Source organism: Gekko japonicus, unplaced genomic scaffold (assembly GCF_001447785.1).
Source record: "Gekko japonicus isolate JY-2015 unplaced genomic scaffold, Gekko_japonicus_V1.1 scaffold2546, whole genome shotgun sequence".
NCBI classification, from domain to species: domain Eukaryota; kingdom Metazoa; phylum Chordata; class Lepidosauria; order Squamata; family Gekkonidae; genus Gekko; species Gekko japonicus.
In genome coordinates, this window is record NW_015175443.1 from 68509 (window position 1) to 92332 (window position 23824).

The following is a 23824-nucleotide window of genomic DNA, read 5'->3' on the forward strand; positions in this document are numbered from 1 at the left end:
TGTCACATTTGTTTTTAACTGTGTTTGGTTCTGCGTTTTTATAGAATTGTTGGGATTATTGTTGTTAGCTGCTATGAATGCCTTTACAGCAGAAATGCAAGACCAACTAAATTCTTTGGACAGAAGATAAAATTAAAAAAATTACACTGCCATTTCTAGGTGTTGAAAAGGTGTTTGACAGAGTTGAATGGGGATGGCCGAACAAGGTAGTGGAACACTTCTATCTGGGAAGTCAATGTAAAAACTGGATCTCTTTAATGCATGACAGCCTGATAACAAAGATATCAATATTTATATTGTGAGAAAGGCAATTAATAAATGTTTTAAATAATAATAATAATAAAATAATAAGTTCAGTGTGTTTTATAGATTATAGCAAAGCTTTCAGCTGGGTGGATCATGAAAAACTATGGATTTTTTTAATGGTGGTTGCACAATATCTGATTGTTCTGATGTACAACCTGTACTTTGGACAGGAGGCTACTGTCAGGTCAGAATATGGAGGAACAGACTGGTTTCCAATTGACAAAGGTGTCAAACAGAGATTATATTATGTCCATATCTATTCAGTTGAAATGCAGAACATATCATATGGCAAACTAGATTAGATTTAGATGAAAGTGGAATAAAAATTGGTGGAAGGAAAATCAACAATTTGAGATATGCAGGTTACACCATGTTATTGGCAGAAAACAGCAATGATTTGAAACTACTACTGATGAAGGTTAAAGGAGAAAGTGCCAAAGTAGGATTACAGCTAAACATCAAGAAGGCAAAACTAATGACTACTGAGAAATTACACAGCTTTAAGACTGACTATGAAAAAATTGAAATTGTTCAAAAACAATTATTCCTTGGCTCATCAACCAAAAGTAAAAAGTTGGAGCGCTAGCTATGAATTGTGGTGTTGGATACAAGTTTTATGGATACTGTGGACCACCAAAAGGATAAATAAGTGGGCTCTAGATCAAATCAAGCCTGAATTGTCACTAGAAGTTAAAATGACTAAACAGGGGCAATAGTACTAAACAGGGGCCATCACATCATCAGAAGACAGGACTCACTAGAAAAGGCAATACTAGGAAAAGTTGAAGGCAGTGGGATAAAAGGAACACCTAACATGAGATGAATTGACTGAATAATGGAAGCCATGGCCTTTAGTTTGCAAGACCTGAGGAAGACTTGTAATGGCAGGACATGCTGTAATTTATTTAATGATAACATACTATTAAACAGGCATACATTTCGAGAAACTTTACATCTCTATTCTTAAATATTTAAAAGTTATAATAATTTATATGTATCCATATAATGAAAATTCTCTTTGCCACACTGAATTCAAGTAAGCAGGTCTAACCAGTGTTCTTAGGATTGGAATGACAATTATGCAAGGATTTTTACACCAATCTTCTAACCATGCTCTCTGTCACAGTTCATTCAATTTGAATTTCCATTTATTGTAAGACGTTGGACTAGGATCTGTGAGACCCAGGTTCGAATCTCTCATTGAAGCTTGCTGGGAGACCTTGGGCCAGTTACACACTCTCAGCCTAAAATGTCCCACAGGATTGCTGTGTGGGAGGGTCTCTACTGGGGAGAAAGGCAGGGTATAAATGTTTTGTGTGTGTGTTTCATGGACCATCTAAATAATAAGGACTGTGTTAACAGGAATTTGACATCTTTAAAAACTTAGTTCAATTCCTTACTAAAACTAACAAACGATTGGCCTTTGACTTTATAGGGATGTTTTCTGCTTGATGCTTAGTTGTTTATTAATGGAAAATATATTTTTAATGTTGAGGTTTATCTAATCTGTCACTAAAATACTGTCAATAAAAAATCTTGCTCAGACCTTCCATCTATTTAAGCATCCTGAGGGTTATAACGAAGATAAACAATTGAAATTGCATTCAATTTCCATGTTAACTTCTTGTTAATGAATTACATTCAATAATTTTTAAAATACACAGTTTGGAAACTAGTTATTTAAGGCAGAGAGGTTTATACAAATGAATTTTTTTCTTTCTTATTGTGTCCCTTGTAAAATACATGAACAAATCAATTTACATAAGGAAATTAAGAACTAAAGAGCAACAATATTTTCACATGAAATAAAGATTGTTAGATCTGATGTTTTGAAATAATATAATACATATTCTTTATAAATACGTATATGAGATTTGTGATCACGGATTTTGCCATACTAAGCATAGTTACACCCTTGGTTCATTGACTTCAATGGACTCAGAAGGGTGTAACTTGCATTTAGGATGGCAGTGTGAAGAGAGAATTTCCTCTAATCCTACTGAATTTACTGTGAATTTCAAATACATGCATGGCCCAATGCAATTAATCCAGCAAAAGATACTTCTATGGCTTGATGAAATATTGTATGTGCAAATGGGAGTTGGAGGCACAACTGTCCCTACTTGGGATGGGTCGGTACTGCACATGCAATGCCATTTAAAGAAAAGAGGAAAACATGAACTGGGGTGGGGTGCAATGGTAGTGGATTCATTCTCTCCACACATCCCACCCAATGATCTGCACAGTTCTAGCTTCTTGTCTTGTTAAACGAGATCAATTACAGCTCCAGGTTGGGAAATACCAGGAGATTTTAGGGGTGGAGGCTGAGGTGGGCAGAGTTTGGGGAGGGGAAGGGCTTTAATGGTGTATAACTCCATCGAATCTATGTTCTAAAGCAGCCATTTTCTCCAGGTGACCTGATCTCTGTCTCCTGGAGCTCAGTTGTAATCTCCATGTACCATCTGGAGCTCAGTTGTAATCTCCATGTACCATCAGCCAGGGGTCATTTCCTGCAGGAGTGCACAGGAGCGGAGTTCCAGCAGTAAAGAGCCCAGGGGGCGGGTGCATGCAACAAGCCCCACCCCTGCTCCCAGCAGCCCTCAGTCAGAGCAAGAAGCAGCCAGGTAAGTTGCAGAAGCCCCCCCCCCCACCTCCGGTCCAAAACAGTCCAGTGGCACCTTTAAGACCAAGTTTTATTCAGGTACAAGCTCTCCCTTTTCTGCAAGGACAGATCTGCATGTTCCCCCACCCCCCCAATAGCTAGCAATCCAAAACAGTCCAGTGGAGCCTGAGCGGTGGGTGTTGCCTTCTGACACACTTCCGGTGATGTCAGGGGGTGTTGCATATGCAAATAAGTTATGCTAATAAATTATGCTAATGAGCTCCTGCACCTCTTTTTCTACGAAATGACCCCTGCTTACAGCACACTACAGAAATGCTTGAAGAGGAGCCTACATTTATTTTCTTATTATCTTTGAAGTCTCAGTTCTAGATATATTTATTTAGAGAGAAGATTGATAAAAGCACATTAAGGAATTTAGACTTTACAATGACAACCCAAGGCAAGAACAATGCTCCAAGGGAACACAAGCATCAACAATGAAATTATGAATTTAGGCTAGGAGTATGATCCTGTTCTTTCTAAAAACTTAAGTTACTAAAAAAACTTACATAGATAAAATATCATCTTCAAAGATGGAAAGTGCTTTCACACACGCTGGACAATGCGCTTTCAATCCGCTTTGGAGACTGGTCGCATGTGTATGTCGCCATTTCACGCAGTAAAATCCAATTGCAAAGTGTATTGAAAGTGCATTTTTCAGCTTGTGTGAAAAGTGCCCATCTACAGTGATTCATTCACACAAAATATTAGCCAGCATGATATAGTGTTCAGCATGTAGGCACAGGATATGGGAGATCCAGGTTCAAATCCCTGCTCTGCCATGGAAGCTTGTTGGGAGACCTTGGGCCAGTCACACACACCCAGCCTAACCTACCTCACAGGGTTGTTGTGAAATAAAATGCAGGAGAATGATGTAAGCTGCTGTGCTCCATTGGGAGGAAAGGCAGGGTAAAAATTAAGTCAGTAAAACAGAAGGACTCCTTTCCCACTGCACCAGTCCTGCCTCTGCAATATTCTTATGGCAGGTCCACCAAATATCATAAGAATAAATTAAACCGCTTAATTTAGGTACCTATGCATCTGGGAGATAAGGGTAAAAATTTCAATAAATGTGGACACAGATTAGATTTTGAGAAATGCAGATACCTCATTATCATACCCCATGCTATTCAACAGACATTCCCTGAACCAATAGCATAATTTGCTTCCATATTTTCACACGAAATGGAATAAGAGTGTTGAACTTTAACAGTTCCAAAATGTGACTCACCTCTCCAGATGAATTTGGAACCAGCTCCTTCACATTTCCTACTTCCCCATTTGATGAAAAGACAGGGATGTTGGGACTGAAAACCATGAGGTCACTCTTGGCACCAGGCTCCCCACTCACTCCTGCCAGGATGTGGCTGTGGCGATTGGAATACGACCAGCTGCCCACTTCACTGGCACACACCAGTGTGGCTGTCCCAGGGCCGTACATCATTGCCTCCTTGGCCTGGCTCTGGCATCGCAGCGCCACATACACGAGGATCACCAGCAGGAACAAGCTGGACACTGAACAGATGGCGATGATCAGGTAGAGATTGGCAGTGTCTGCCAGCGGCTTTGCATTCCCCCCTGTCCTGGGAAGACGAGCATCAGTTTTGATGGCCTGGGTATTTGCCACCAGAGACAAACTCAGAGTGGCTGTGGCTGAGAGCGGAGGCTTGCCGTGGTCCTTCACCACAACCAGGAGATTCTGGCTGCTTCCACCCTCTACCTCATCCAGGATGCGCGTGGTGCTGATCTCACCACTGTACAGTCCCACTCGCCAAGGGCCACTGTTTGCTTCATGCAGCTCATAGCGAAGCCAGGCGTTGTATCCTGAGTCAGCATCCAGGGCACGGATCTTGCCCACAACATGTCCAGCAATCACAGGGACCACTAATAAGGTGGGGGCCTCCTCTAGCCCAGACACAGAAGGTGTGTTGTCATTCTCATCCAACACGAAGACCTGAACTGTTACATTGCTGCACAGGGAGGGCAGCCCAGCATCCTTAGCGCTCACTTGGAATTCCAGTAACTTTAGCTCCTCATAGTTGAATGGCTGCAAGGCATAAAGCTTCCCACTTTCCGAATGCACTGAGATATAGCTTGACAGCGGCCAGAGCTTCTCATCCAGCCAGTAGCTGACCAAGGCGTTCTCAGACACATCTGGGTCTGAAGCAGACATAGTGAAGATGTGAGCGCCAGGTGGGTTGTTCTCCTTCACAAAGATTCTATAGGAGGATTGTGCAAAAGCGGGTGCATTGTCATTTATATCACCAACGGGCACCACCAAGCTTCTAGTAGCTGACAGCGATGGAGTCCCTTCATCTCGGCCTGTTACCACTAGCTCATACTTAGCTACTTGTTCCCTATCCAAAGGCTCCTGCAGCACCAGAGAGTAGTAATTCCTGAAATTGGATACTAGCTTGAAGGGAAGTCCAGGAGGCCACAGTGAGCAAATCACTTGCCCATTGACTCCAGAGTCCTTGTCTGAGACACTGATCAGCGCCACCACCATCCCTTGGGGAGAGTTCTCTGGCACCGGCACTGATAGGGACTTCAGTGACACTTCAGGAGCATTGTCATTCACGTCTATGATCTCTACCACAACCTTGCAGTGTCCGGCCAGTGGAGGATTGCCTTTATCTTCTGCCACAACTTGAATTTCCCATAAATTAAGGTCTTCATAATCCAATAGCCCTACAGTCTTGATTTCACCAGTGATCTCACTTATTTGGAAAACATTTTTAACTCTGGCAGAAACAAGGCTGCTAAAAGAATAAGCAACTTCCTTGGCCATTCCTTCATCCAAGTCTGTGGCACTGAGTGTAGTTATGAGTGTCCCATTAACTGGATTCTCTGGCACCTGAACCTTATAGACTGATTGATTGAATAAGGGAGCATTATCGTTTACATCCAGCACATTTATTACTATCCGAAGTGTCCCTGTGAGTTCCGGTTTGCCCCCATCATTAGCTGTCAGTAACAAATGATGCACAGAGATGTCTTCTCTGTCTAGGGGTTTCTTTAATTCAAGCCCAGCAGATTTACTGTGGTCTTCATTTGTTACTACATTGAGCCTGAAATAGTCACTTGGAATGATCTTGTAGGTTAACAGAGCATTTGTGCCAATATCTGAATCAGAAGCACTCTCTAGTGGGAAAGGAGAATGTGGCAGTCTTGATTCTGGAATAAACAGTGTTTGTTCAATGACAGAGAAAACAGGGGCATTGTCATTTATGTCTGCAACCTCCACTTCCACATGGAAGACCCCCAAGGGTTTATCCACAATCACCTCCAGGTGAATGGCACAGACAGAGCTCTTGGCACACAGCTCCTCCCTGTCTATCCGAGAATTCACAAACAAAACACCATTCTGCACATTTACCTCAAAATAGTCCTCACGGCCTTGGGACTCCAGTCGGAACATCCGAGGCACGAGATCACTCACCTCCAGCCCCAGATCCTGGGCGATGCGACCGACAAAGGTGCCATGCTGGGATTCCTCAGGCACGGAATAATGGAGCTGGCCACTCCCTGATTCCCAGGCTGTGTGAAGGAGAACCAGCTGCAGCAGCCACCTCCTCTCCAAGGAATTTGTCCACATAATAACCATAGAGATATAAAATCAGGATGCTTCCTCCAAATTGTTTGTAGCAAATAAAGCTAATATGGGTGGCTTAGGAAACCACCGGCAGTCAGAGAGTCACATCACTAATAAAATCTTATCACAATTGGGTATCTCCTGTGTTCCCCCCTCCCCCCCAAAAAAAGGTCCAGAGCAGTATTTTACAGTGCCAAGGAGATTTTTTAGGCAATAGCGACACCATGTGACTGACTATGTTATGTGCAGACGAAGCTATGTTTCTATCTTTTGCCTAAATGCTTCTCACGGTTTTCTTCTAAGTGAACCAGTTTATATCAACTCATAGAAATCAATCATCTTGGAAATCTTTGTGGGGAAAGGAAGACCTCATGACCTTTTCTAGTTCTTTCACTCTAGTTTTGCATAGCATGGATTTTTTTCCTTCATTTTTGATTTTATGCGACTTTTCACAATCCCTTATGCTTAATTCATTTATTTATGGTTGCCCCTCTTTCCCACAGTCTGGCGACTTCCAAGGTTAATTACTGCAAGGTTCTCCATGGGAGGCTGCCTTTGACGATGGTTCAGAAACATCAGCAGGTCCAAAATACAGCAGATTTATTAGTATCTGGGCCCGGGGAACATGTTTCTTCTATAAGGAAAGCTCGTTGACTTTCATTTGTTCCCTCCAATACAAATTGATTTACCTGTAAGGCCCTAAATGATCTCAGATCAGGTTATCATAAAGACCCTCCCATATGAACCTGCGCATCAATTCAGACGAAGGCCCCTTTTCCATGTGCATCCACCTTCTGAAGTTAGGCAGATAGCTACTGCCCTTCTCTGTGGTGGCTTCCTAATAGTGAAACTCCTTCTCTACTTAGATTCTGCCAGCACTTATACTAATATCTTTCAAGCTGCTGGTGAAGCCCATCCTTCAGAACATATGCAAGAACTTTTGCTTCCTGAAATACATGGCTTCATAGCTGGATTAATTGTTTCTTTTATACTAGATGTTTACTTTTATTGACTTTGTTTTTAAAGCAGAAAAGTGGGATAAAAATTCCTTAGATAAGTACATTGCCAAAACCAGCTGAGCGGCATCGTAGTATATATCTGGGTACATGAATTCTCAGTTTTTATATGCGTTTGCAGATTGTTCATAATTGACCTTCATCTTAATTTCTAGCCCAATAATGTCCCCCAGGCTTTTAATACCCATGATGAAACGGAGAGCAGCAAAGTACCGAACAAAAGAATATTGGAAAATTCATATTAGAATCTTGAAACCGAAGGTGTTAAAAAGCTACTGTGATATGTTGGTGAATTGTTCCACTGAGATGTAAGGAAACCCAGAATGAATGAAGTCCAAGTTACTCATGGCACTGAGTCACATATTTTGCCACATCTTTTTTTGTTTGCCAAAAAGAGTCATACAAACTGCAGCTTAGAACAGAGGACTAGCAGAGGAAAGGGCTTCTTTTCACCTCTAGAAATTTTCCCACTCAAATTTACCCTTCAAGGTATTGGCCCTGAGGAGAGATGATACAAATATATATATCTCCAGGGGAGTGGTTGTCAATATTGAGTAGAAAAACAAGTAAGACAGTAAGGGATTTGATCTCAGATCCCTCCAGCTAAGGCTAACATTCTATCCGGTACACCATTTATTTACTTATGTCCCACATGACCACGGAAATGTCTTCAGACAGCGCTGGCTCTTCAGCTATGAAATGGAGATGAGCACCGCAACCCTAGAGTCGGATTCGACTGGCTTTCGAGCAAGGGAACCTTTACCTTTTACCCACCTTCCTCCCCGACAGGGACCAAAGGAAGCTAACATCATTCTCCTCTCCTCCATTTTATTCTCACAGTAACCCTGTGGGGTAGGTTAGGCTGAGAGTGTGTGACTAGACCAAGGTCACCCAGCAAGCTTCCATGGCCGAGTAAGGATTTGTACCTGCACCTCCCAGTTCCTAGTCAAACACTCTATACCCACTACACAGTGCTGGCTGTCCATTAGATCTCATGTGGGTCTCATATAGTAAATAAGATAGTTTGAGTTTAATGCATCAGAAAAACTCTGATTTAACTTAAATGGTAGGGTATAATACATTGAGACGTTTTACTACACAAATGCCATTGAAATATACTGGAGCTGTGCAAGACCATTATGAATAAGTTAATAGGGCAATTTCATAGAAACAGTGTTGGATATTTAACAGAGTAAAGCCATGATGCAGCACACATGTATAAATTAGCTAAAAGAAAGTTTACTAAGAAAATTAGGAAGGGTTACTTGAGAGGATAAAAACAATAGTCTAGCTAACTAGCTACATCTTTCTAGTTACTGGTTACTCCTAGATGGATTCTAACATCTCATTTTAGAACAAAGGGAGGAAGAAGAAACCCCCAAATGTGTACATGCAAAATCTCAGGTAACATCGCCCAAATATTGATTAGCCAATGACCAGGCTAAAGGTCACTTCATTATGAATAAGACTCCTCCTTCTAGCACAGGAAATAAGTGCACGACAGCTCATTGGTCCTAAGATAACTAGCAATTAGCATACATAAACAAACAGGTTAACTGTTTCATGACTTCAGGGACAGAAGTTGCAAATATCGCAACACCCCTTCTCAGGTTCATGTACGGAAGTCACGAAGGTTCAGCTTCTTGCACAAGCATTCAAATTTCCCTCTCGCGAGTGGCTTGGAAAGTATATCAGCAACCATCTCTTCTGAGGGACAATACTTGATCTCAGTTAGCCCTTGTTGCTGCATCTCTCTCACAGAATAATATTTGGCCACAATATACTTGCTTCTTGCTTTGATGCTCTCACTCTTGGATAAGGCTATGCATGCCTGATTGTCCTCAAACAAAGTTATTGGTTTAGGTTCATCAACATCAAAGTTTTTTAGTAGACAGATGATCAATTTTTCACTGCAGGCATTTGCAGCAGATGTGTACTCAGCCTTGGCTACTGATTTGGCAACTACTGGTTGCTTTTCTCTAGTCCAGCTGATCAGGCTGTCTCCATAGAAGAATAGGTAGCCACTTGTTGACTTGTAATCAGTCTGGTCTTCACACCAGTCAGTGTCCATGTCTCCAACCAGTCTCAGGTTGTCCCAAGCTGAGATCTTTCGTTCCGAGTCAGCAGTTTTTATGAGGCATTTGGCCAGTCTCTTTACAGCATTCCAGTCATAATTATTTGATGAACTGGTCTTTCTACATAATATCCCAAGAGCTGCAGATATGTCAGGTCTTGAAGTTTGCCAGTTGCTTCTCTGTATTGTTGGTTGCTCTCAAGCAACACTCCAATCTTAAGTCTGAGGTAGGCTGCTTAAAGTGGAGTACTAACTCCTTTGGCATCCTTTAGGCCCAGGGACTCTTCAAAGTCCATAATCTTGTTTCTTTGGTTCAGGAAAAAACTCCCATTCTCAGTTCCTTTAATTTGTATTCCAAGGTAGCAGCCCAGTTCTCCCAACTGTCTGACTTCCACCTTTTTGTTCAAGTTATCTGCAATTTCCTGACCATCTTCTTTGGTTTGGCAGCATAATAACAGTCCATCCATGTATGCCAGTACATACTGATACAGTCCATCTTTAAGTCTGGCAAATAGGCAGGTGTTTGCCTTCCCTTGTTGAAAGCCTTGACTTTGCAGCAGCATAATTAATTTCTCAATCCATGCTATGGTAGCTTGTTCCTCAGATAGATCTCCATTGAGGAATGCTGTCTTAAAGTCCAGATGCTCAACATGCATCTTTCTAGATGCTGCAATACTTACTAGTGCCCTGAAGGTGGAGTATTTGACAACTAGTGCAAGCTGCTCAATCACTTCCTCACAGCTTGAAGATTCACTCTCAGGTTGCACATTTACACACAAGGTGTACTTTTGAGGTGGTACTCCCTTATTGCTTCTCTGTGACTGTAGTAGTCTCTTTCTTCTCTTGCCCCACTTCCCCTATTGATTGTGGGGTCTCTGGTTGACCTGCCTGTGAACAGGCAGTCCCTGCAGGCAAGCAAATGGTCATATCACAAAAAAGCCTCAATCCTCAGCCTCCTGGCTGATTGGCACTGTGGACTCTAATTGCTTTGAAGTTTGAAGCACACTTCCTTCATCAATATGTACCATATTGCAGTCTTTAACTCAAAACATTTTCCATCTGTAGCATACTCAACAAGGATTCCCATTTTAGCTCTGAGGTCCAGCTTCCCCTGTTTTTCTTTGGATACATGCGCAACAACTTTGGACCCAAATGGTCAAACGTCTTAGGCCTGGTTTCTTTCCAAACCACAGTTCAAATGGAATTTTTCCTGTCACCTTTGAAGATATTCTATTGTACAAATAACCTGCTGTAGTTAAAGCTTCTGCCCAGTAGTGGTCAGGGCAGGCTATGTCTTGAATGCTATGTCTTGAATGTTCCTGTTAAGATATTCAGCAGAGCCATTTTGCTGGGGAGAGTATGTCACACTTGTATTATGCTCAATCCCCCCTTGCTCCAGGAATTTTTGGAACTCACTACTATGGTACTCAATCCCCTTGTCTGTAAACCGAATCTCTAGAGCCTTACTGAATTTATTTTTCACAGCTGCAACATAGCAGAATTTCTCCAGCACTTGAGCCCTGGAGCTTATTAAATAAACATATGCCTTGACTTCCAACATCCAAGAACGTCAAGAAATACTTGTTCCCTCTGAGAGAAGGATGAAAAGGGCCAACCAAATCTGAATACATATTTTATAAGAGTCCTTCACTGGGAATACTCTGCTGCTTCTTGTAACTGAGGGCAGTAGCTTTGGCCTTTAAACAAACTTCACAGCAAGCTTTCATTTGTTCACATTCAGTCACTAATATCACAATCCTTCAACAACCTTTTCACAGACTGGAAATTTCTATGCTCAACTTTCCAGTGCCAGCCCAAGATGCAGTCTGAATGGTTGCATTTGCCTTGCCTTGTATGATACACAGATTCAGCATTGTATCTCAGGTATTATATCTCAGCAATGTATCTCAGGTCAACTCTGGCAAGTACTTGGATGGGAGACCTCCTTGAAATACCAGAGGTGGGATGTGGGGGCAGGCTTTATTCAGCCATATCTCTGAATATCCTCCAAGCCCCCAGTAGGGGTAAGTCACTAGAGGTCACCATGACTTCCAGGTGCACGCACACTCACATACACATGCACATATTTAAAAAAATAAATGAACACTTTGGTAGTTCTCCCCTTCCTCTGTCGACTACAAGCCATAGAAATGCCTCCTCTGTCCATGCTGGTTAGGCAGGCTTTAAGGGAAAGATTCTTTGTTTTGTAATCCAACAAGGTTTGGCGAAAAATGCCCTAGAAAACAAAAATTTGATTTCTTCTCAAAAATTCTTTCTACTCTGAGTTGCTGCCTTTCTAATTTACATGCTGTGTCTCAGCAGAGGCTTCCTAGTTCCCATAGCACATAACCTTGTGTTGGATATTTAGCAGAGTAAAGCAATGACACAGCACACATGTAGAAATTAGCTAAAAGAAAGTTTACTAAGAAAATTAGGAAGGGTTACATGAGAGGATAAAAACAATAAAAAGTCTAGCTAACTAGCTACATCTTTCTAGTTACTGGTTACTCCAAGATGGATTCTCACATCTCATCTTAGAACAAGAAGAGGAAGAAGAAACCCCCCAAATGTGTATATGCAAAATCTCAGGTAACATCACCCAAATATTGATCAGCCAACGACCAGGCTAAAGGTCACTTCATTATGAATAAGACTCCTCCTTCTAGCACAGGAAATAAGTGCACGACAGCTCATTGGTCCTAAGATAACTAGCAATTAGCATACATAAACAAACAGGTTAACTGTTTCATGACTTCAGAGACAGAACTTGCAAATATCCCAACAAACAGTCACTGTAATTCCCTCTACTGTTACAATTTCCATCAGGATTTGAACATCTAAGCCACCTGGTATAGTAACAGTGCCATTCTAAGCAGGTCTATTCAAAACCAAACTCAGGCTGCGATCAGACACACAATTAGACCCGACATAGGCACAAATGCTGGACGGATTTAAAGGGCGCGATCAGACAACAACATCTGGGAAGCACCCCACAGCCATCGGAAACCCTTCTGCTCCACCACAGAAGCGAAGGTAAAAGACACCGGGGGAAATCCAATAGTTAACCGGTTGTGACTTTCCCGTGTCTGATCGTTCCAGTGCGCTCTCATGGAATCAGGATGGTCTGATCAGGCCATCCCAACTCTGTGCCATTGTTTTTCCCCCTTCGCAGTATGTGCATCATTGCAAACTCCATAGGGAGCCCTCGGTGTGGAGGTGCGATTCATCGATCCATTGGTGAAGCACATGGGGGGAAAACAGCACCAAAAAAACCCTAACTCACCCACAGTTGCATCTGATCATGCACTGACAGACTGCACCCGCAGCTTCAAAGGACAGTGTGATTGTGCAACTGTGGGTCAAATTCCTCAGAAAAACATAGCCTCTCTTCCGTCTATTAAATAGGTCTTACTTCTAGGAATGTACTGCAAAACTATTATACCTTCTCAGGGCAATACCATAATTTTGTTTTCTAACTCTCATGATTGCAAGGTTACTTGTGAAAATTTGTTCCTATTCTTTTTGTATATTCAAACTATTCCTGAAAATCAGTTCCTAACAAGGAAGGTAGGTGAGCATTTTTCTTCTAACTCTATTTTCCTCTTTCTTTATCCTCACGAATATTTCTAATCCTTATACAATAAACCAGGTCTTCATTCTGCATTTTAAAACGTAAAAGTTCTGAATATAGTTAGATACCACTTTATTTAAATCTTTTTCCCAGTAAGTCATTATTTCTTGCCATATCCCATCGTATTATACAAACATATTCAATCCAAGCTGGCTCTTTTAAAAATATATGCATGCAAATATTCCAGATTTTCCCACATTTACACTATTTCTCACTATGGCTTAATATTATGTTCAATACCTTCTGAACTGAGTTAAAGTGTAATTAAACATCATCCACATACATCATAATTGAATGATTTTAATGCTGTCAGTCCCTTATCTATCTCTGCAGATCTATAGCACAAATGCAAATATGTACTACACATATTATAAGAGAGTGTGAACATTCCTGAGAAGTACCTTTCTGGAAATAAAAAGGCCCTAAATAATGTCCATTTATCATAATCTTCACATGTAGATTAATGGTATGTTATTCTCTACACCATTATTGAATGTTTTTACTAGCACAAGTTCTTTCCAGGTTCCTTTTGAAAATGACCATTCTAATCTATCAAATGCCTTATGAACACTGATGAGCCCCAAAATGGCTGACCTGGCCTCTTGCTTTAGCTTTAAAATATACTTGATAATTGTTTTAATATGATAAAATAAAAAATTGTCTTAACTTCACTTATTCTGGGCTGATATAATGACATACTAAGATACCAATATGATAATTCGGTACGAATGCCAGAAAAACATAATCTTCATAAATAAGAAAAATAAGTATATAAGAATCTGGGTGTCTAGGACCTTTTCCTAGTACTGCTAGAATTTTTGCATCATTTATTTGCTTAGAAAATTTATATGTGGCATAAACTGGTTCACAAAATAAAAACAATACAATTAAAAAACAACACCATAATAAAACCTTGGGAATGCCACCCCACCCTTTGTAAGGCTCACCTGGCAACAACTTTCCTTTCCTTTAGGCACTAGGCCAAAACTTTTCTCCTTATGCTGGATTTTAACTTAAATGATCCATCTTTTTAAATGTTTTATTGTCTGCTTTGAACATGAGGACTATATTGTTTCAGATGGCTTTTTATGATGCTCTTATGTCTTGGCTTGCTTATGCTGACCTGTTTTATCGGGCTGGCATGCTTTTATTGGTTTGACTTGTTTTTATTGTTTTTATTGTTGGTGCTGTTTCATGCAGATTCTGGAGGGGTGGCATGGAAATTTTCTTTGAAAATGAATAAAACAAGCCATAAAGATTCAGCAGTCTCGAATAATATCCATTCTAAGTATTACGAGAATGAGGCTGGCAACCAGTGGGGGTCCCCTTGAAGTTGCTAGTGACACAATGATGTCACTTCCAGTCATGCCATAAGTGACATGATTGCATAGCTGGCACTCACCCTGCTCCCATGTCCTGTACATTTTCCTCCCACCACCCAGCTCAGAGAGGAATGGCTGGTGGGGGGGGATGTCTCCTGCCAAAGTGGGAGACCTTCTATGACCTTCTATGTCTTTATAAATTCATTACAAACGTATTAAAATACAGGCAAAACAACTGTTTAGATCTTTATAAAATAAATAAAATTTTCATGCTATTTCTTTTGTTTCAGATTTTGTAGTAGAGTAGTACCGAATTGCTACATTGCAATGTCAGATTTTACAACTTTAATAGTCAAGTTTGTGGTATATTGGTCAATTTTAAATATTATAAGTCTGCAGGAAATATTCAATATGAGAATATGAGTTGTGGATTGGTGCTGGGGAAAGTGTAGTCTCTGCATGCAGTGTTTTGAGTCCTCCAAATGTCTTGTACATTATTATCTTTCACATCATTTTAGAAGTATTTCAATAGTTGCTTTAAATACAGATCCATAGCCTCTCCCTTCTACGAATGTATTGAATTTCCTCATGCATTTAATGTAAAATAATGGTTGTGGAACATAAGGTACATGTAATCAAGCAAAAGCAATCATTCACCATGTGAGTAGCCCATTAAAAAGATGCACTGGTTGTTTTGGATGTTTTTAAATATCACATATTGCTCAGTTGATATTATTCCTTTATTTCAATTAAAATGCCATTACACTTAACATATAACATAACATAACATCATTTAATAACTTTGAAGAACTGTTTGACGAGATTGATCAGCTGACATTTGTATGTTTCCACGATAAAATATATGCCCTTTTTTCAAATAGCACTTGCAGTTGTACTTCTCTTCATCAAGCTATTTAAAATATTAACATTTAATGGGAAAAGCTAGTGGTCACAGATAGCTCTAGCATAAGAAAAAAACAGAGAGAGAAAAATCTACCTGAATTCAGTTCAGTACCTTTATTGGCATAAATTATAAACACAACAAAAGAAAGAAAACAAGTACAATTCTAGTGTTACAAAGGGAGAAGTTCCCCATCAGAGGATTTTACCTCATGCTCCCAAATCCTCTTATCAATTAGAAGATACTTTGCTACTTACCAAGCAATATAAGGGTGCTGATCTAACAGAAGATAATAAACAAGCCTCTCATCAGGATATCAATGAAAGTTGTGCAGAAGAGGACTAATTGAAGAATCTCGCCATTTAACATAGAAGTCACAATAAAGTAAAACATGGGATACAGATTCAAGATTTCTTTCATGATAAGGAACATCTTGAAAATCTTCCAAAAAGAACATTAAGCCTTGCAAGCATAAAAGCTCAATGTAATCAAGGAGATGTTAAGTGTAAAAAATAGCATGCTAGAACCCCATGATCAGATGTGATACCAAACTCCAGCGGGGAGCATGTCCTGTTTGCTAAAGAGCAGACAGTTTGTTTTTCAATATCCAAAGGTCTCTGTTTCAGTGATCTAAAAGCTTGATATTCTTCTAACATAAGGAGAGAATCAAGAGGGATACCAATAGACTGTATTTTCTGCAAAATTAGTTAGAGAGGAATCAGACAGCATGTACAGCAGACAGCTAGGGCATTCTGCCCTATAATGGAGGTGTAGCCAAAATTTCAGGGTTAGGAGTCAAGCTCTAGTCTCTAAAAGCTCTAGTCTGCCCTGTCTCCAAACACATGGCTGCACAGCTTACACAGTTTCAGACCCCCAAAATACAGTACAGAAATATCACCTGAATTTGCTCAAAACATTGGTTAAAAGCACTAATCCAAATGGGAACCCTGTAGAGTAATAGGAATACCAATTTAGCATTGAAAACATGGATGGCTGGTCACCCTTCACATAAGAGAAACGTGCAACCGGTGCAGACTGAATTTTTATCTAACATTTCACATTCTAGGTTTCCACAGTCCTTTAAAAATAATAATTTACTGCAGTTCCAGGTTTTGGTCTGAAAACCTTTGTTTCTAGTACAATGTTCACAATTTCTGAACATAATCCCCCAAATTCCATATTAAAATCATTATCAATACATCGATAAATAGAGTATATAAGAACCAAAATGTGTATATAGATATTAGTGTCATTATTGTACTCATAATTTTCCTGAATTACATAATTATGCACCGTGTGAGTACACACACCCATACTGTGCAACGTGAGCCTCATAAATCCTGTCTCAGAGATACTGTCAGACAGATCTTACAGTTCTTTTTCAGTAAATTAGCGTTAATCCAAAAGAATGGAGGTACTAGGATCCAACTTAGTAGAAGGAAGGTATAGAATTACCCCTTCATTTCTCCTGCCAGAATTTGCAAGCAATCCAATTTTCCAGTATGACATTTATCTAGAAATGTCATTGATCACAAATACTATGTAATAATTGTCAACAAAGTCCCATATCGAAGTCATGTTAATATATGGCTGTGACAAAATTAGATATGACACATAGTTTGTTACATTTTTCATTAGATATCAATGTAAGAAACCTTTACAATGCATTCTTCTCCCCTCATAAAACAGATCTTCCCCACCTCCCCCTTCCTGCTGCAGTGCCCTATACACGCATCCACAGAGAAGTCGCTCCTGAGGATTGGAAAGCAGCGTGGGAAGTGGTGTGAAAGGCTGTTGCTTGATGATGCAATCAACAGAAATTGTACAAACCCACTCCCTCCCCTTGCATGAGTGGAAGTGTCTGCCACTTGAAGTGTGACTAATTTGGATCCAACCAAATGGCCATCAGTGAAACAATAATTGCCTTGTATGTCCTTTTCCTAGTCCCTAAAAACAGTTTGTGCTGGGAGATTTGCTATTCTCTATTCATTCTTTCTATTCCATTTCTGAAGCAATCTTCCTTTATGGTCCCACCTTGCCAAAATGGTCATGCGGTGCCCTAAGCAATAGTCTGAAGTGGTACTGCCCAGCTAGAGTTTGGCCAAATGAGGCTCTCAGTCATGTACAGCAGCCCTCAGTAAAGAATACAGCAATTAACTACTCAGTGGATGTAATGCCTTTCAGGAGGAAAAGACTGGAAAATGGATTCACACCTTGAATATTGCTTTTCAGGTAAGACTAATTTAACAACTCTGCATTAAAATCATCCTGCAAAGGAGGTATGAACATGCAACTTCTGTGGATATAGCTGCCTTTTCAAATGCTCATCTGATTGCTATTATGTTTAACAGATGTATCTAAGGAAGTCGTAGAGATGCCACCTGACTGGAGATCACTACTCATAAGCAATGATTGGTGATGGGCTGGATCCAAGGACTGTGATTTCTTTGTGGATCTGTTTTACAAACCCATATTCTCAGAAACAAAAAAAGATGATGAACAGAAAAGACTTAATGAAATTAGCAAGCCGAATTACTGAACGCATATTGCTCCCTGCAGTCCTACTGAAGTTTCTGAATAAGGAATACCTTTAAAATAAAATGGCAAACATACATTTAAATAACAGATTAGTGGAATATAGTCATTTCTTACAGCAGAGGGTATACATATGTTTAAACCCTTGTCTGAAATGTAGCAAGAAGGGATGATGATAACCACAATTGTTTGTGATAAACACTGAAGATTTTGAAAGATTAAAAGCCCTTGCCTCCCTGAAACTGAATAAATAATTACCAATAAGCACAGAAATATACAATTGATACAATGAGATATGATTTAAAAAATACAACATTTTCCTCAAAATATATGACTCACCTGTAGTGATGAATCATAAAGAATTTGCTCCTGTTTCTCACTTCCTGGAGGAGGAGGGATGTTTGGGCTGAAAACCATGAGGTCACTCTTGGCACCAGGTTCCCCACTTACACCTGCCAAGATGTGGCTGTGGCGATTGGAATATGACCAGCTGCCCACTTCACTGGCACATACTAGTGTGGCTGTGCCAGGACCATATGTCATTACCTCCTTTGGCTGGCACTGGCATCTCAGGACCAGATACACTATGACCACTAACAGGAACAAGCTGGATACTGAGCAGATGGCAATGATGAGGTAGATGTTGGCATTGTTCACCAGCGACTTTGGGCTCCCTCCCATGTTGAGAAGACGAACATCACTGTGGATTGCTTGGGTACCAGTAACCAGTGACACACTTAGGGTAGCTGTAGCTGACAACACTGGCTTCCCATGGTCTTTCACCATCACCAGCAGGTTCTGGTGAATAAAATCACCTTCCGCCTCATCAAGGACACGTGTGGTACTGATTTCACCACTGTACAGTCCCACCCGCCATGGGCCACTGGTGGCCTCATGCAGTTCATAGCGCAGCCATGCATTATAGCCTGAGTCAGCATCAAGGGCATGAATCTTGCCCACCACATGTCCAGCTGCCACTGGGACCTTCAACAGAGTGGGGGTATCTTCGGCTGGAGGAGATACTGCAGGTGTGTTGTCATTCTCATCCAACACAAAGACTTGAATGGTTACGTTGCCACACAATGAGGGCAGTCCAGCATCCTTGGCCCTCACTTGAAACTCCAGCAGCTTCACCTCCTCATAATCCAAAGGCTGCAGGGCATACAGCTTCCCACTCTCCGAATGCACTGAAATGTAGCTCGACAGTGGCCATTGCTTCTCATCCAGCCAGTAGCTGACCAAGGCATTCTCTGCCACATCTGGGTCCGAGGCAGACACTGTGAAGATGTGAGCACCAGGAGGGTTGTTCTCTCTCACAAACACTGTGTAAGAGGGCTGAGCAAAAGTGGGTGCATTGTCATTCACATCACCAATGGGTACTACCAGGCTGTTGCTGGCTGACAGTGATGGTACCCCTTGGTCTTGGATGGTCACAACCAGTCTGTATTCTGCCACCTGCTCCCGATCCAGGGGCTCACCAACCACCATTGAGTAGTAATTCTTGAAGGTGGACACCAGCTTGAAGGGAAGCCCAGGAGGGTGTAGAGAGCATGTCACTTGCCCATTGGCTCCAGAATCCCTATCCGAGACACTGATCAGGGCCACCACCATCCCCAGAGGAGAATCCTCCGGCACTGGCACCATCAAAGACTTCAGTGACATCTCAGGGGCATTGTCATTGACATCCAGCACTTCAATCACAACAGTACAGTATCCTGTCATTGGGTTGCTCCCTTTATCACTCGCTTGTACCTGAATTTCATATTGATGATTTCCCTCAAAATCTAAGTTTTCTTTTATTTTTATTTCTCCACTAACAGAATCTAAGCCAAATATATTTTTTAAATTAATAGGTACATGATTTTGAAAGGAATATGTAATATCCTTATTTATTCCTTCATCTGGGTCTGTGGCATTTAATCTAAACACTAATGACCCACTTGGAACATCCTCTGTCATTTGGACTCTGTAAACAGATTGGTTAAAGGCTGGTGCATTGTCATTCTCATCAAGCACAACAATCACCAGCTGAGCAGTGCCACTGAGCTCTGGTTTGCCCCCATCAGTGGCTGTGAGCAGCAAACGATGCATAGCCTTGACCTCCCTATCTAGAGAGGTCTTTAAAAGAAGTCCTAATAATTGGCTTTCATCATGTTTTCTCTTAACATCAAGAGTAAAGCAGTCATTAGGGCTGATTGTATAGGAGATGAGAGAGTTTGGACCAATATCTGCATCAGACGCTCCCTCCAATGGGAAAAATGAGCCAGGTATTCTCAATTCAGACACAAAGACTTTCTGTTCCTTTTGACGGAATGTAGGAGCATTGTCATTTATGTCCTTGATCTCTACCTCTATGTGGAAGACCTTCAGAGGTTTATCCACAATCACTTCCAGGTGAATGGCACAAACAGGGCTTTTGACACACAGCTCCTCCCTGTCTATCCTGGAATTAACAAATAAAATCCCATTCTGGACATTTACCTCTAAATAGTCCCCGCCACCTTGAGATTCCATCCGGAACATACGAGGCACCAGCTCACTCACCTCCAGCCCCAGATCCTGGGCAATGCGGCCCACAAAGGTGCCGTGCTGGGATTCCTCCGGCACTGAATAATGGAGCTGGTTATTCCCCATCTTCCAAGCCATGCAGAGAAAAATCAGCTGCAGCAGTCGCCTCCTTGCCAAGCAGCGTTGAAGCAAAATGACCATAGCAATGGCAAATTTCATTCCTGTTCCTAAAAATTAAATCACCTCTTAAATATTTAAATTAAATGCTACGAAACCCCCTGTAACTAAACCATTGTATCCATCCTGTTATCTGACAGTGTCTGTTCTTACTGTATAGCTGGGAGGGGCTCTGGTCTTTGTCTCAAAAGAGCATTTCACTTTTAAGTGGGTAGCGACATCTTGTGACAATTGGTATAAATGCCATATATATATATTTAATGCTAGAATTCACATGCAGTTTGCAGATATTATTTGCCAATGTAATTCCTTGTAAAGTTTACCTACAAGTCTTAAATAGGTACTTTAATTATGTTTTAAAAGACAACAGCAAACCAACAGGTTAGGTGGAGTACCTATTAACTTTAAAGAGTAAATTTAAATAGTAATAAATTTAGATCAAAGTACTTTCAGTCTTACAAAGCTGAGCTGGGCTATGCAAGTCAGAAATGAAGAGGCATAAAAATGAACACAGTAAAATATCCTTCTTAAATACAGTATACATTAAATATATCCAACCTTTTCTTACAGCCTGATCTGCTTTGCTCCCTCAGATTATTGTTCCCTTTAGAAGTCCCGATTCCTCAAAACATTGTGGGTTTGGCCATTGTTAAAATATTTTCATCAACATAAGGACATTTTTAATTGAAGCATCTGAAATATGACACCTTCCATATAATATTGTTCTATATTTCCTCTCTTCTATCCATATATATCCAACCTTTTCTTACAGCCTGATCTGCTTTGCTCCCTCAGATTATTGTTCCCTTTAGAAGTCCTGATTCCTCAAAACATCGTGGGTTTGGCCATTGTTAAAATATTTTCATCAACATAAGGACATCTTTAATTGAAGCATCTGAAATATGTCACCTTCCATATAATATTGTTCTGTATTTCCTCTCTTCTATAAACAGCAATGGTCAGGGCCGGCAGAGAGGCTTTGGCTAAACTGAGGAGCACAAGAATCTAGAGTTGAAGAGCTCTTTTCCCTAGGAGGGAGTAAGTCTGGCCATCCTGCACTGCTTCATCTTTCTTGGCTTTTCTAGTTATTATAATTGTAAAGTATTCAATAGCTGCCATTGAATGCATGATGTATGTGAAACATCAAATTGACTTGCCATGTTGAGCTTCGTCCTGGGCTAGGATCCAAATCCATCCAATCGCATTGCTAGCCCAGAAAGCACCTAGCCAATCACTTACAGCAAGCTCCCTGAGCGGGAACGTCCGTGATTGGTCCTTATATGAACAACCGTATAGGTTGGTATTTGTACAGTGGGCGTGGCTACATTAGCCGGGAGAGTTTAAAAGCAGGACAACTGCAATGTAAAAGCTGAACTGTTCTGTTCTGGCTATCAGATGTTGATCCGTGTTGGAGTTGTGTTCAAGTTGAAGAATAAAGTTGTGTTCTTGCTGAATCGCTCTCCGACTTCTTTGTTAAGCAAGTGACTTAACAATAATAGTATCCGTGTCAAAAAAAAAACTAAAAAAAAAATTCCTGTCAAGTCACAGCCAACTTATGGCGAATCCGTAGGGTTTTCATGGCAGAGACGTTCAGAGGTGGTTTGACATTGTCTGCCTCCACATCATGATCCTGGTATTCCTTAGTGTTCTCCAATCAAAATTCTAGCCAGGGCCAAGCCAGTTTGGTATAGTGGTTAAGAGCGGTGGACTTTAATCTAGAGAACCGGGTTTGATTCCCCACCTCTCCACATGCAGGCAGCTGGGGGACCATGGGTCAGTCACAGTTCTCTCAGAGCTGTTCTCCCAAGAGCAGTTCTCTCATAGCTCTCTCAGCCCTAGCTACCTCACAGGGTGTCTGTTGTGTGGAGAGGAAGGGAAGGAGATTGTAAACCACTCTGAGACTCCGTGTGAACAGTGGGGTATAAATCCAACTCTTCTTCTTCCTCCTCTTTCAAGATCTGATGAGATCGGGCTGGCCTGGGCTATCCAGGTCAGGGCAAAAATAAGCTAGCAATTAGTAAACAAAGGGGCACAGAAACACAACTACCCTGTAATTCAAAGCTCTCTGTTCTTCAGTTTTACTTTTCTTATTAGCAGAACAAATGAAGGCACTTGAGGTTTTACACATATTATCAAAAGTCAAAATTTTCTTGCCCATTCTCATTTAAATGCTAAATGATGCCCGTGATGTGCCCTTTCCTGAGACCAGTTCAGTTCAATTCAGTTTTATTGCATAGGGCCAATGGCCATTACAAGAGGTTAACACTAAAACCATTCTAACATAATTGCGCTAGGAACAACAAGATAATATGTTTTAATCAACACACATTACCTGCCCCTTCATCACAATGTATTCTATATTTTCACTATCAGAGCATGCTTGACAAAACTCTTTTTTCACATTAGACTACTTAATCAAGATTATTTGTCAAGTATTTGCTAGCTAATAAACCATGAAATCAATAATAGAACTCAACAACAGATCTCCACTTGATGCTGAAAAATACATGTTGTATGTATCATACACTAGTATATGTGGCCAAACATCCCAATGCTGTCAATGGTAAAATGTTCATGAATTTATTTCTAGTATTGCTTAATATTTACTAAGTGACAAGCCCAGAGTGTTACATTATAGGATTCTTACCTAAAGATATCATTTAAACCAGGTCGTCTTGAATCATAAGTTAAATTCACAGTATGGTTGATGGTAATAATAGAATTATTATTATTATTAATAATAATAATAATAATAATAATAGAGCTACGGTGGCTCAAGTGGTTAAGACGCTGAACTGCAGGCTGTGGAAGGTCAGTAGTTCAGCAGTTCGAGACTCGGGTGCCGCAAGACGGAGTGAGCTCCCATCTCTAGTTCCAGCTCCTGCCAACCTAGCAGTTCGAAAGCAAGAAATTGCAAGTAGATAAATAGGGACCACTTCGGTGGGAAGGTGACAGCGTGCGCCTTGGTGTTTAGTCATGCCGGCCACATGACCATGGAAACATCTTCGGACAGCGCTGGCTCTTTGGCTTTGAAACGGAGATGAGCACTGCAACCCTAGAGTTGGATTCAACTGGCTTTCGAGCAAGGGAACCTTTACCT

At 40.9% G+C, this 23824-nt stretch overlaps 2 pseudogenes; both read right to left on the bottom strand.

Moving 5' to 3' along the window:
- Positions 1 to 3988: 3988 nt before the first annotated feature.
- Positions 3989 to 9647, bottom strand: LOC107122731 (annotated as a pseudogene).
- Positions 9648 to 15992: 6345 nt separating this feature from the next.
- Positions 15993 to 20748, bottom strand: LOC107122737 (annotated as a pseudogene).
- Positions 20749 to 23824: the final 3076 nt, after the last annotated feature.